We start from the raw sequence: 16,892 nt of genomic DNA on the forward strand, positions 1-16,892 counted from the left end.
GAACAGATAATTAGGCCCAAATGAAGATCAGCTAGAGCAGCTAGATTCATTTCTTCCACTCTTGAATAAAATTCACAAAACATGGTTACTTCCCTTTTCAGTAATGCTACATAATTTGCTATATCTATGCGATGTGCATTGTTAAATCAGTGTACAAAAGCATTTTTTCTCGCTACAAGTGAATGTCGCAACAGATCAATGAAAGATAGAGCTCGACACAGAAGTCTCTGCCGCGACACAAATGCTTCACACCCCGCCCTTCTTACAAGCATTTCTTCGCCCCCTTCTTTCTAGCACCTGCTATGTTGCCACAATAGTCAGTTAAATTCTTGACACCGAGGAGGAAAGATAATTTAAAAATCCTATTCGAATTTATATTCCATATCCTTCTCTCTCCTTTTCGCTGAAGTAAGTTTGGCAACTGCGCATGACACCTTTCATTATGACGCATATTGTTCTTCCCATGCTGAACTATAATTCGCTGATTAAAGTGTAGTGTTGCCAACGGCAGCAAACAAAAGCAGCAAAAATATACCTTTCAGAAGCAGGAGTATTCTGCAAGATTTCTTTCTAGAAAAATCATTGTTAAAAAAAACTTATTAGCATACGACAATAGAGATTAGTGGTGTTGAAGTGCCTTTTTCAAAGTGCGTTTTTTTTTAGTGTTGAAAGTTTTGTAGATAGCGTATTCCTAGTTTTTAAGTTTAACGCTTGTAAAAACATTTATTTGCACAATGCCTCCAGTGTTGTCTAAATTGAAAACAAAGACTTTACATAGCCAAGCGAGAGAAATTGTGAGTAATGTTGGAAGCTAGTGAAGGTGTTAATATTCCAATTAAACATTTTAGTAAAAGAGCGGCAGCTGCAACCGGGGTCCCGGAACGAACAATTCGAGCAATTGTGAAGGAAAGAGAAGTTATTGAGTCGTCAGAAGGGCCCTCCACATCATTCTCTACTCCTGGAAAGAGAAGACCAAAACTAGCACCTAAATCTTCAGTGGACAATTTCGATGAATGTGTCATCCGTAGGTGTGTGTATGACTATGCTATGCGTGAAAAGCAAGTGCCAACACTTAGCAAATTGCACACGATATTACAAGAACAATTAAATTTTGCGGGTAGTAAAGAGAGTTTGAGACGCTTACTGCATAAGCTGGGTTTTACGTGGAGGAAGGCACCAAATAATATAACCATTTTAACCGAAAAGTTAGAGATTCGTGCTCAAAGAACGCGGTTCTTGAGACAAATAAGGCATTTTAGGTGGGAAGGACGACCAATCATATATGTAGATGAAACATACTTACATAGTTGCCATACTCCAGAATATGGTTGGTCACACGATTCTGGCAAATGTTTTTGGGTGCCTATGTCCAAGGGACGACGTCTTGTGATAGTTCACGCCGGAGGTAAGGATGGGTTTGTTCCTAATGCTTTACTAATGTTTAAATCTAATTCGAAACCAGGGGACTACCACGATGACATGAACAGCGATAATTTCATGAAGTAGCTTCAAGAAAAACTAATTCCTAATCTTTCACCCAGATCTGTTATTGTTTTAGACAATGCCTCGTATCACAACGCACAATTAAATCCTGCCCCCACTCAAGATTCTTTAAGATTGATATGCAGAGATGGCTTCACTTTCACGCCTGACATGACACGACCTGAGCTGTACGAATTAATCAAATTACACAAACCTAAACATGTAACCTACAAAGTTGACTCCTTGCTAAATGAATACTGCCAACCTGGGTTGCTCTTAATAAAATTTAGTAAAACTTGAATATGTAGAGCACTCTGAGCTCCCCAGATTGATCTAATTTGCATGAAGCAAATCTATATCTACTCGCATTTATATGAGAGGTAAGTTTGGGGATACTCCACCACTGGTTGCATTGATTGAGGGCCAACCAGAGCCCTATTAAAATGATAACAACAATGTCTACTTAAACATGTGTATTTTAACAGAACTAGTAATCATTTATGTGTAAAGTGTTGTTTGTGTAATGAAGACTTAAGAAAGTGTAATTTAATGTGTAACTCATGTATAACGAATTGGGTTAGCACAGAATTTGGTTGTGACACATACCTGTTGTTGATGATTTGTCGAACCAAGCACTGAATGATCGTATACCAGTAACAGCAGTCGGTTGTATTTCAACGTTGAACTTCTTAGACTGTTCTCTTAGTATTTGAAGTTAATAATGTTTTAACTTGACGAATTGTAGAACTTTAAATGCTACTTCTCTAATATTGATCCTCTGATAATGCTACTCTCATACTGCTACTCTGATAATCATCATTGAATAAAATAAAAGGTTTTTATACAACTCAAACTGCTGACGATCCAGTAATACGGTTTCAGCACTCGGGCCGATTTTCGTCCATGTGCGTCCCAGATCTAAAAAGATCTTATTCAACCAAATTCTCATAACCTCAATTCAATCATGATGACACGAAACAATGTCACTTTCTTGATGTCCTCATTGTCCGAAGAAAAGTGTGGATGTTAACAAATTTATTACATAACATTACAAGCTCTTGTTGATAGACTAGAATTCATACAATTTGAAGTATACACATACTGTATTCTCTGCACATATCTCTTTAGAGATAAACAAGAGTAAATTAGGTCTCCTGAAACTCAAGACCGTACTACAATTAAACTAAACAAATTAAACCAATAATTAATGATTATCTATGGTCTTGACACCCCCGCCGACAAGACTCCAGCTTGCCGTCGCAAGTGGACGCCAAGAGCTATATATGAAACATCAAATCTTTAAGATATATGTAAAATAGTATTAATAAATATAAAATTGAAAATAACTTACTAAAATACAATATTGCGTAAGATAAAACCCATAACCTCAAAATTAAGTCAAAATTTATCAAAAGTGTATAAATATTGAGATTTTACTGTATAAAATTTACAATGAAAATCAAATCATTACTTGATTTCTAAAAAAAATACTATTGTTACTATATTTACATAAATTTTGCACTACTGCTAAGTATCTGCGTAAAAAGGTTGGAAACCAATAATCAATACATAACATTTAGTATATATATATATATCATATAATATGTTGAAAAATAAACAGTTTATTAAATGCATTGAAACATCTTTTCCATCCATGGCTCTCTCATTTGATTTAAAACCAAGTCTTTTAAAGAATAAGCTTGAGCCATCTGTTGATTTTTTCTCGTATTATGTTCGTTGAACAATAACTCACACATATCACACTTGTTGCTGTTAATTCTTCCTCTTAAAAGAAAGAAAGAAATGCAGTTAATGCAAGAGAGAAAAAGATGTGTAGATATCTCAGTTACTCTTCTTGCTGATGAAAGGGAAAACAAGTGCAATGAAGAACAAGAGATCCGACAAAGTCTCTGATAACATAGGTGTGGTTTTGCACTTTGTACCGATGTGGTCTGACTGAGTTACTGCTGACTAAGGGATCTCATGCTATAACTCCACCAGAGTAGAAAGCTCGTTTATTTTTTCACTACGTTTAGACACAAATGAACACAATGGGAAATAAAATTTCACTTTTCCCTCTTCTTCTATTTTTAACGTAACTAGGTACACTACACAGAAACAAAATATAGTACATATTATTCTTCACTATAATGAATATAATAAGCTATACAGGGTGGCTGAAAACACTAGTTTATTTTCGCTCATTGTCCCCTTGTAATAACATTAACTCTCATCATATTTAGCAACACTAGTTCACATCCGGTCACTCTGGATGATGAAATACTTCGGAAGCGTCACTTCAACATGGGGCTTCTTCCGTTATAGACTCCATGCTACTCGAAAGTCTGATTTTTAGCGTTTTTTGTAGAAAAACTGGACTATATTAATCGTATATTGCACGGGATTATCGCACTTCCGTGTTGTAACTGGAGAAGTTCCCTTTGAATTACGTTATTGTAAAATTTTACATATTTCGGGGTGTTTCTCGAAACACACTTCTCCACTAAGTCCAGTTCGGGCGTGGAAATCAGCTCGGGGACGGTGTTCTTGCTCAACTTCTTTGCTTGTGCTGTGCTCCTAGTGCTTTCATCGTGTGTCACTTCTGTGCTTTTTATAAATTTTGTGTTTTCAGAGTTAAGTGTATACAGGAAATGAAGACTGTCTAATTTTGCTTGAGTAAGAGGGGAGGGGGGTGGTGGAAATGAATTTGAAATATTGTTCTGTTCGTTCAAGATGGCTGTATTGTGCATTAGTGACTCGTCATTGTGCATAGTTATGTGCGTGTCTGAATGTTCCCCCTTATTTGTGTTCATAAATGAGGTAGATCCCTTTTCAGTGTCGCAGTGTTCAGTGTTACTATTAAAAAGATTCTTGAAAGAAATGATGTCATCATCATTCTTGTGTGTTGTAGAGCTTATGCTATTTCGCTCTTTGCTTTGTGGTGAGTCCACTATAAAAATATGTGGAATAGACGTCTCACAGGAAATTACCTTCTCCGCTTTTGCCTATCTCTACTAGCATAATGCCTAGGAGGGAGGTTATAGCGATTGCTGCCAAGAAAATAATTACTAATTTTTCCATTTTTCTTTTCTGTAATAAAGACAAAATATGTTTTCGTCAGGCTTGTTATATCCCTAAATATATATATTGCTAAATTCTAAATACTTAATACTTTTAAAACTAATATATTTATTGACATATTCATGTACTTAAATCTGGCTTTTATTAGCTACTGAATCTCGCGTCTCACGAGATCATGCATTGAGCTAATTTACATGTAGGTTCTGTTTCGATATTATATACTGAATCAACCTCAAAATTGATTTATTAGAATAATATCTATTTTGATTTCAGACTTTAACGTAGTTACTTTTGATAGGCTAATACCTCATCTATTGTCTACGTAATATTTTCTTCTTTTTTTTTCATTCATATTTCATAATTATTCTTCATATTACACATAATAGTCAATACTTATCATTAAATACTAATATAATATAACGGTAAAATAAATAGTAATTGCCGTTATTAGTACAAATAAGATACCTTAAACATCTAATACATATAAATTCTTTTCTATCACCTATAAAATTACATTCATAAATATCAGGCCTATACTAATAAATAATAAATCATCAATTGATTGATAGGTGATACTAATTATCAATAATTATTGATTGATTGATTGATTGATTAGGTATTGATTACTTATTGATTTATTGATTACTTATTGATTTATTGATTACTTTTTTTTTTTACAATCCATTACCAAATAAGATTCTTACTTTAATACTTATTTTAGCTTGACGAAAAACATATTTGTACTCTATTCATTGTAGCTTATTAATGTATAACTTAACCTAACCTATATCTACTTCTTTTCCTTTCCCGTTTTCCGCGGTTCGCGATTTCTTTCAGTTTTATATAGCCGTTCGGTAACGTACCATGCATGTTTTCTTGTTTGCCATTTTTTTTATAATTGTTAATTTAATGTTTGTTTACCTTATTTATTACATTTACAGAACACTTCTATATTTCCAAATTTTCAACTTTTATTTATTTATTTTATTTTTCTCTACTCATTTCAAAATTTCATAATTAAAATATTTCAATTTAAACTGAATTTCCCACTTAGTGCTAAAACATTATGTAGATTCAATACAAGCAAAATACACTTGTACTCATTAGTAAAAATAGATTTTGCCTATGCAGTTTAAGTTCAATTTTAAATAACCTTAGCACTCTATTAAAATGTTGTTCAAGCTTTATTTATAATTATCATTAATTATTTGAAATCTATGTTCAAAATTTTGGACACATGTTTCCCTTTTTACGGTTTATCATGCTTTATTTCATATTTTGAAATGAGTTTAGATACTTTAACGTAAATAAAAATTGATAATATAATAATAATAGATAATACTCCTAAAAGTCCAATAATTGCATACATCATATAGTCATTTTTTAGTTGAAGATTTGGAACTACAGAATTTAATTTTAATTTTAACAATTTTTCAGCCAAGACATCTAGTTCTTGCGTATTAGCTGTAACATTTAAGTGTTCGTCTGAGCAGTTCCCTACTAAATTTATCATTTCGTTTGAGACTTGTAAAATTTTCTTCGTCGGAACTACAATGTCTCCAAAAATGAGATTATCAAATTTTTCATATGAAATGAAATATGATCTATTACTTCCAAATTGAATTTTTTCCGAATGTACTTCTTGTTGTTCACCTAATTTCGTCATATAGCCTGGTTCTAACGCTGAATATAACACTCCAGCATGAGTGTAAGAATATGATATGTTTGACTGATATTTCTCTGATTTTAATTGACAGTGTTCTACCGAATTTTTGAATATTAAATTATTCAAACATTTGGACTCCGTATTTAAATTTACATTGTTACAGAAATACAAAAAACTTTTAAAAGTACATTCATCTTTTTCTAGGCTATAGAATTTTCCTCCAGTTAAATATACCATTTCCGGTAATTTATAATAATATCGTCGATTGTCAATGAGAAATCCCATTGATATTACCTCATACATTTTCGATATGCTAGTTTCATAGACAACTGGTGTGCGTAATAATAAATCAACATTATTTTCATTATAATAAAATTTTAACAAATGAACACTCGATATTCTATAAAATAATCCAATGTCTTGAGAATATACTGTGTGTTTTAATACATCATGAGAATTTATGAAATCCAAAACTTCTTGATTACTCAAAATATGATATGTTAATTCGTTAGATAAAATATTTTTCAAAATTTCGGAAACACGTTGTTTCGCCATATGCAAAAATAAATTTGTTAAAATTTTCCGATGAGCTTGGTGCATATAACAGTAAAGTTCTTGTAATTTTGACCGAAAATCATCCAATATGTGCTTGACCTTAACAATTACACCATGAACTATACTAATTTGACCATTCACAGATTGTTTTAATCTTCTGACCTCATTTGTTAATATATTTTCGTGTTCGGTTAATTTATTTATTGACGCTGACATTTGTTGTCCATGCACTAAGTTATAAGCTGATAGTCCAATGGAAGAAAATCCTAGAATCCATGAGAAAATAGATCTCCTTGTCCTATTGTTATTCATGCATTGTGCTATACCATCCTTGTATAAAAATGCACATGGGATGGAATTTAAAATATTTGTGCGAAATTCTAATTCTTGTTTTCGAAATTCTTCGGAAATATCTGGCACTTCCGAACAAACTTCATGAATTGGAACTGATTCATGAAAGTTTAGGTGTAATTTAACGGTGGTATATACCTCATTTACCGTATGTACTGCGAACGAATCTTCGGAAACTGCAATTCCTAATTTCTCCAAAGTGTATTGCTGATGTTCTGCTGCTGTTACAACTGCGATGCCGACTAATATTAATATTCCAAACATGATGTGACAGATTTTTTTTTTCCACAATCTGTAATATATGGAAAATTTACCTCTTATTTATTTATTTATTTATTATTTTCCGTGTTTATGATTATTTCAGACATTTACAATTAGTTTCAATATTAAATATTATTTTACTTTACTTATTTATTTCTCTTTATTTTCCTTATAAGCATATGACACTGTAAGAGACGAGACCATTTCCTGTCCGTCAATGCGTTAGCCTTTGGTTCTTTGGGATATTATGTGAACACTAAGTTCACTACCCAACTAGGTCGGGCTGACTCGACCTAGGTCAGTGCTCATACTTATAAGCAAAATAAAGTTCATGTTTTTTTTTTCAGTCACCTAGCGTTTCTTCTTCTAATTCATCCTCAATATATGGTTTTAATCTACGAATTTCGACAGAGTCATATTTCACCTGTCCTTTATTATTATAATATTTTACCTTATAGGAATTATTATTTAACTTTTCAATTATTTCCGCTCTAATATTATATTTTTCTGCGAAACATGCTGGTGTCCCTGGTGTTGGCATCTGACGCACTAGAACCTTTTGGCCAATTTCAAAAGTTGGTTGATCAAATTTCTTTTCCATATATTTCTTTTGAGATTTGAACCGTTTTTGCAAGTTCTTATATGCTAAATTTCTAGCTTCTTTTAATGCGGCAATACGTAACTCGTTATCTTCGTGTTCACATGGAATGTCTAAAGAATTTTCAAGAGGGGTTCTAGCCTCTTTACCGAATAACAAATAATATGGACTATATTTCATTCCGTCATGTATTTGTGTATTTAAAGTAAATACAATACTCGGTAATACAACGTCCCATGAATTCAGTTTCTTATCACAGTAGTGTCTCATTACTGTTTGTAGAGTTAAGTTCATTCTTTCCGCTTGACCGATTTTATAGTGGGCTCCTGTGTTAGCAAAGTTTAGATGAATTCCAAACCGCTCGGCCATTTCTTCCATTAGTTTCCCCCGATGTGAGGACAACCGATCTAGCAGAATCTGCTTTGGGATGCCATACTTTAATATTAGTTCTTCATATATAGTTTGACATATCGTTTCTGCAGACACATTTGGAATGGATTTCGCTATCAAATATCTAGTAGCTTGGTCTACTATAACTAAGATATATTTATGCCTATGAGTGCTTGATATCGGAAATGGTCCAGCCTCATCTATCACTACGCTATCCCACGGTTGGTACTGTGGGTACGTCTGTGGATGTAACGGAATACGTCCAGTCTTCCTCTTGTTCACTTGACAACTTATACAGGATGCGCACTTATCGTGAAAGAATTTCTTCATATTAGGAAAATAAATTTTCCTAACTGCTCGTGCATAACACTTGCTATAGGAGAAATGTCCTCCTCCGTATTGTTCTACATGTAATTGTCTAAATACGTATTCACGCAACGAAAATGGAATACACAGTAGATATTTCTTTGCATTCGCAAACCTATGTATCCTATACAGTCTTCCTTCTCGTATTTCATATATTCGAGCTTGTTTTTCGAGTTCCGGTGTACATTCATCTGGATGTTCTATTGCATTAATCAACGGTCCGAATATTTTGTCTTTTCTCTGTAATTCGGCTACATCTATATTCTCTTCAAACGTTAGAAATGTATCGAGTGTATCTAAATCGAAATCATTTTTATCGGGAGTTATTGTTGTGTTTCTGCTCAATACGTCAGATGGATTTTTACTTCCTTCACAATGAACCGGGATGTACCTGTATTCTTCGAGTTCTAAAGACCAACGTAAAGTTTTGGTGATAGTTTAGGACATGTTTTTAAATACGTAAGGGCACGACAATCCGTGTACAATTCAAATTCATTCGCATATAAATAAAAATTGAATGCTTTGCATGCTGCTCATATACTAAGTAATTCCTGTTCCACAATATGTCTTGATTGTTCATTTGGTCTTAATAGCCTACTATAGTATCCCAATGGTGTCCAGTCACCATTTTCTTGTTGCTGTAGCAACACTGCGCCTACGGATTTTGAACATGCATCCGTGCATAACCGTAAAGGTCTTCCCTGAACATATGGACATAACAATGGAGCAGATAATAGAGCAGCTTTTAATTCCTCGAATGCTTTTTGGTGGTTTTCATTCCACACGAACTTTTGTCCCTTTTTCAAAATTTTCTGTAAGTCTGATGTTAGATTCGCATAATCCTTACAAAATCTTCTTACATAATTTGTCAGTCCTAGGAATGATTTTAATTCCTTTGGTGATTTTGGTGGTTTAAACACCTTAATTGCCTTCATTATTTTCTCACTTATCTCGTATCCACTCTCGCTTACTAGATGGCCTAACGCTAAAACCTTTTCCTTCATAAATTGACATTTCTCTACTGACAGTTTCATTCCAAATTTTCTTAATCTTTTGAAGACATTCTCTAAAACTTCTAACATTTTCTCCTGCTCATTAGTAAATAGGAAAATATCATCCATATAATAGGATACAGACTCAACCGATATGTTCGCCAACGCCATAGCCATTATTCTAGAGTATACCGCCGGTGCGCTCAAATAACCTTGAATTAGTCTAGTGAATCTATAACTTCCTAGACCCGGAATATTGAATCCAGTGCAATCACGTGATTCTTCTGTGATTGGCACTTGAAAATAAGCAGATTTTATATCCAACACAGAGTACCATTTATGACCTCCCATACATGATAAAATCGAATGTATAGGCGGTAAAGACACCGTGAAAAATTCTGCGTGTTTATTTAATTGTCTCGCATCTAATACACTTCTGAGACTCCCGTCTGGCTTCTTAATGAATAACATAGGGCTGTTATAAGGGCTTGCAGCCTCTTCTATAATATCCTGTTTTAGAAGAACATTTATGTGCTCTCTAACTTTGTCTTTTAAAGCTACTGGTACTGGATATTGTGCGCGCCTAAACGGAACTTTTGTCTTTAACTCTATGTGATGGCTGTAGTTTTTAATTTTCCCTATACTCTCTTTTCTCCAGGCAAATACATCTGAATATGCTTGACATAAAGTTTCCAATTTTTGTCTTATCCTATCTTCCGTTTTTTCACCTATGTTTAACTTTGTTTTATCAAACTCTTTTCTAGATTGTATCACTTCGTCAATCTCTTGCTGTGTCAAACCCTGATCTATCAACTCCTGATCTTCAACATAATCTTCTGCTTTTCCGATCTCTGTATTACGAGTTAACCATACCCGTTTCTGAGTAGGATTTACTATTTCCAACAACGTTTGATTTGGTGCTAATAGTGCCCTAGGAATAAAAATATTTTTCCTCTGTTCCGTTTCTCTATTAGGTTCCAATAAATATTCTTGATTTGTCCACGAATTTACTAATTTTAATGGAACAATTACTCTACTTCTGGGAGCTAAAAATGTTTTCTTTGCTACAACAAATTTCGGAACCATGCATACCCTTAGAATATGCGATATTCTTTCAGAAACATTTAGTGGATTATTATTATTCCTATTTTTGTTTGGAGGTCGACCAAATCTTTGTAAAATAATCTGTCTCTTGCCGTAATGAATTTGACAATTGTGCGGGTGTAAAAAGTCATTACCAATTAAAATTTGATTAGGGAAATCCTTAATAACTCTAAATCTATGGTGAACATTGCTACCATTTATTGTAAATTGAACAATTGCTACTTTATCAATTGTCAATGAATTTTGCGTGATGCCTCTAATTTGGGTTTTCTCCGGAATGACTATTGCGTTTGTCGGTAATAATTTATCACTTATTATTGACAATTGTGATCCCGTATCAATTGTCGATCTTATTCTTCGGTTTGCTATGTAAACTGGTAAAAATACCATTTCATTGTCACAATCTATTGAGGCTACTATTTCTCTAATCTTCCTAACTCTATTACCTGTAAATGTGCCTCGTTCATTTACAGTTTGTTTCAGTTTAAAGACTGAGTAGTTGGATTATAATATGTCACTCCATTTAATTGTTGTGGAACCATTTTTGGTACCGCAGACTGAGACTGTGGAGGTTGTTGAGATACCATTGGTATCTGTTGATAATATTGCGGCGGAAAATTAGGCTGAAATTGCGGATTATATTGATAATTATTCGGGAAATTATTTTGAAAACCTCTTCCGCGCCAATTTCTCCTGAAATTTCTTTGTCCTCTTCCGTTACCGGATCTGTAATTGTTTCCACGACCTCTATTATTTCCATTATTATATTTGCCATTATACGACTGATTATTGTCATAGTTTCTATTGTTTCCCCGAAATTTCTGATTTCTAAAATTTCTTCCTCTAAATCCTTTTCCTCGATCTGACCTATGTTCTCTATTTTGGCCTTGATCCTGACTACCGTTTGACTCCTGACCTTGATCCTTATTATGATTGAACTGTGATGCATTCGTTAATGCTACTTGTAAATCCTCAATTTTCTTTTCTAATTTTGAAATGTGCGCTACACTAACTGGCTCTTTCTTAATTTCTTTGTCTTCTTTCTTTCTGATTAATAGCTTATCTATTTCTATATCACTATCGTCACTTTCTACTTGTTCTTTCATTTTCTTTAATAAATCTTTCACCGTTACTTTCCTATCTTTATTATCTCTCTTCTGTCTCCTTTCTATTTTACATTTATTTTTCTCTACTTTTTGTAATTCTTCTAAGAATTCTTCTAATGATACAAAAGTTTTTGTTCCTACTTTTTCCATAAAATATGGCAAAAGTCCTGCTGCTATTAATCCTATTTTCTTTGTATCGTTCATTTTCTCGTCTATTATATCTGCTAATGTAAGAATGTCATACGCGAAATTTATCACAGGTTCATCTTCTCTCTGTAACCTGTCTCTAATCCTGTCTTCTAAATCTAGGTTAAAATTAGAATTTGTAAATTCTTCTATCAAATCTTTTTGTAGATCTTTATAGGAAATGTCAGCTACATTTTTTCTTTTCAAAAATAGCTTTACCCATTGTCTACCTACACCTTTGAAAACTGTGGTTAGGAGTGTTTTCCTTTTGTCTTCATCGTACCCTGCTATTTCGCAAGCGTCATCGAACTCATCAAAGAACGCAACTATGTCTTGATCCTTTATTAAGTCAAACTTTGGTAATCTACTCATATCCGTAAATATTGCTACTCTTCTATCTGATGTCGCCATATCTTTATTTTCTAATCCTATTTTAGGTTCTTCCTGTTCCTTATTTATTTTTACTTGTTTTTCTTCTTTTATATCTAGATTTATTTCTTCAAATTCACGTGGGAAATCAAACGTTTTTACCGATACAGGACTACCTGGAAAATTTGAAACTGGACCCGGTCTAAAACTTGGTGTTCCTATTGTCTGATCTACTACACAGTCCTCGTTTAACTTCTTGCGTCCCCGCGGTGGTGTTAATAAACGTACTAACTTATCGACTCCTACGTCTACACCTTCTAATGCTTTCTGTGCTCTAGTTATAATTCGTCTTTCCGTCATTAAACTATACTTATTCTAAAATATGTATACACACATTATATAGTTCTAAACCCTTCGTATAAGCTTGTACACAAACACCTTTTGTATTAATCATGTAATAAGGCAAATATACTTTTATAACACAACCATTTCTTAATAATTCATAAGGTATTCTAATGTTTACTTCTAACTTATTAACTACACACATAATTATTGTTACCAAATGGAAAAATTAGTCATTATTATTATTATTATTTAACTTCATCACTGTTTTACACATTTCGCGAGGGTGGGCGGGAGGGTTTAGCAACTATCAAGCAAGAATGCGGGATGTAAACAACCATGCCTTGGTGGTTATATAATCTTATGATACACTAGTTTCGCCGTCCACATACTCCACCATGCCTTGGTGGTGGGTTGGGCGGGACTTAATATTTACTGAGATCAAACCCTAAGCATCTGCACCATGCTCTAAATTACTACTGGAATCGTTACAATAGTCAAACTGACCTCACAGCATCTCCACTATGCCAACCTGGGTTGCTCTTAATAAAATTTAGTAAAACTTGAATATGTAGAGCACTCTGAGCTCCCCAGATTGATCTAATTTGCATGAAGCAAATCTATATCTACTCGCATTTATATGAGAGGTAAGTTTGGGGATACTCCACCACTGGTTGCATTGATTGAGGGCCAACCAGAGCCCTATTAAAATGATAACAACAATGTCTACTTAAACATGTGTATTTTAACAGAACTAGTAATCATTTATGTGTAAAGTGTTGTTTGTGTAATGAAGACTTAAGAAAGTGTAATTTAATGTGTAACTCATGTATAACGAATTGGGTTAGCACAGAATTTGGTTGTGACACATACCTGTTGTTGATGATTTGTCGAACCAAGCACTGAATGATCGTATACCAGTAACAGCAGTCGGTTGTATTTCAACGTTGAACTTCTTAGACTGTTCTCTTAGTATTTGAAGTTAATAATGTTTTAACTTGACGAATTGTAGAACTTTAAATGCTACTTCTCTAATATTGATCCTCTGATAATGCTACTCTCATACTGCTACTCTGATAATCATCATTGAATAAAATAAAAGGTTTTTATACAACTCAAACTGCTGACGATCCAGTAATACGGTTTCAGCACTCAGGCCGATTTTCGTCCATGTGCGTCCCAGATCTAAAAAGATCTTATTCAACCAAATTCTCATAACCTCAATTCAATCATGATGACTCGAAACAATGTCACTTTCTTGATGTCCTCATTGTCCGAAGAAAAGTGTGGATGTTAACAAATTTATTACATAACATTACAAGCTCTTGTTGATAGACTAGAATTCATACAATTTGAAGTATACACATACTGTATTCTTTGCACATATCTCTTTAGAGATAAACAAGAGTAAATTAGGTCTCCTGAAACTCAAGACCGTACTACAATTAAACTAAACAAATTAAACCAATAATTAATGATTATCTATGGTCTTGACAATACGGACATTATGTATTAAGACTTCCACCATATCACCCTGAATTAAATCCAATAGAAAAAATATGGGCACTAGTGAAGAACTGGGTGACATATCACAACACAACCTTTAATTTGGATGCGGTCATGCAGCTCGCACAATGCAAATTTGAAAGTGTCACAAGCGAAGAATGGGGCTCAAGGAGTCGTCTTGCGGAAGAGATCGAGAATGAGTTTATGGAGCGCGAGGGTGGGATAGATGAATATGAAGATAATGCTGCATCGGCACCTTTCGTAATTTACGTGGACCCTGAATCAACTGACACAGCCTCGGAGATTGAGGAGGACTTGTCAGGAGACCCTGAATCAACTGACACGGCCTCGGAAATTGGGGAGGACGTGTCAGGAATAGAAGAATTAGACTAATTAATGCGTGCAGTGTGTCATCAGTCTTAGCCTTAATATGTTTGTAGCCATTGGAATAAGGTAAGCTCTCTCTTTATTAATAGGCTGTACATGTTATTGATTTGCGTTAGTGTATTTTTTTGTACAACGCTTGGTAGTTATTCTTTTGTATATTTAGATTGCAACACTGTGCTGTACAACGATCGCGGCAGAAACAAGTGTGTTGGACTCTACAAATATCTACCAAGACAAACTACATAAAAAATAGATTTCGTTCTGAAACAATCACAGGAAAATATGGATATTATCAATATGGTTGTTTAGCATATCAATGTTCAGCTAGGAGCGCACAATGTAGGAATTGCAACGAAAATAATCATTTTGCACACTATTGTCCAAAAGGTATACAAATAGGTACATAAGAAGAATCAATGAGTTACCTGATAATGATATTCAGAAGGAAGACAAGATCTTCACCCTTACTGAATTACAGAAGAATTAGATGACAGAAGCAAATAAAAATGTAGAAGATGAACGAAATTTTAGTTTAGTGGAGATTTTATGTTAAGCTCGATTCAGGTAGCCAATACAGAGAAGAAAATATGTTCACTAGTAATTAATCGAATTTAATTGGAAAACGAAATTCACAGGTTAAACACGAGAATCTTGAACCAGAAAATCGATAACAGAGGAATAAGGTCTGTAGACACACCTAGACACCGACAAATATGTAGTAGAAACGGAATACCTTAGTATGAGTCGGAGAATACCTACAAGGTCAACAATAATAGAAGGAAAGAAAGAAATAATAGAAGTCCAAAACAAATATGTTAAACAGATGAGAATAGAAAATAAAGTTACGAAAGAAACAGAAGAAAACAATACAGAAATGTAGATAGTGGAATAAAAAGGATGTGTAAAAATAAAAGAGAAAGCGAAGATATAGAGGAATTAGTCAAGAAAAAAAATGTAGAGGATAAGTTTAAAGAAATGATATAAAAAGATGATGGATGGAAGTCTGAAGAATTAAAGCAAACCGTTGAGACACAGGTGAAGAAGAGAGTCAGAAAGAAAAGGAATGCGTACAAGTTTATTTTTGACGCACCACTAGAAACAATTGTTAAAACTTGTAATTTTTCACTAATTTCCTTCTGAATTCACTAATTTCTTTAACTAATTTCCTTCCCTAAAAGGTTTCCCATGAAAATGTCTCACTTGGCATAGATGAAATACAGGGATGAATAATTAAATATTATAGTGCAAAAACTCAAACCAATCTGTGTTAGGTGGCCATTAAAACACGAATGCTATCCACTCGGGTCAGGGAAGAATAAAGCTGGTGGACCCGTACGCTATCGCGGAAGTGCGTCCGAAAGGAACAAGTCTGTTAGTAGTCGGGGATATGTGCGCAAGCCAAGATGGAAAGGAATGGGTTTTGTCAATGGTACGAATTTCAATAGCATTTGTAATGGTTTCGTACTAGTAACGTTGCACTTGAACACATAACATACAAGTTTTTTACATTGTGCAAAAATATGCTGCCAGTGGAAAATAACATCTTATAGTTCCATCTTTCATATACACTTATTATATCCGGCGTAAATCACTTGTAATCATTTTAGACTTGGAACACTACACTTGTAAACCTATAATATAGAGTATTTCTTTGTAATTCGTTCTGTTGCCTGCAGATATTGGTTCCTTATAAACATGCCTATCCATACAAAGAATTGAATTTTACATGCGCCAAAGCGCCAAAGCTACACCTGCACATAAGATTGAGATACAGGTGAAGACGGGATCACGAGGGAAAGAAGCTGCAAAAAGGAGGGCAAAGAGAGAAATTTTTGTATGATGGTTATTAGTAGCGAAAAAGACATGATTGAAGTGCCATCTGACAAAGTAGAAGGAGAAAAACGGCAAAAAGTTCTGATATAAAACAGTTGAATATTTGATTGTAGTTGAAAGATGAACTGTTGAATATTTGTTGATTTCGAATCCTATTGCCTATTATTTCGTGTGCTTGAGGGAACCCAAACGATGTTTTCGAATATTGAAGCTTTTGATATGTTAATAGTATTCAGTGAAGTCGGCAGAATTATCGCGAGGCTGCGCGGCTATACGGTCAACGGTATCCCAATCGTGCTGGGCAGTCTAGGAAAGCA

The sequence above is a fragment of the Thermobia domestica genome, chromosome 4, assembly GCF_964235325.1.
Source record: "Thermobia domestica chromosome 4, izTheDome1.hap1.1, whole genome shotgun sequence".
Taxonomy (NCBI): Eukaryota; Metazoa; Arthropoda; class Insecta; order Zygentoma; family Lepismatidae; genus Thermobia; species Thermobia domestica.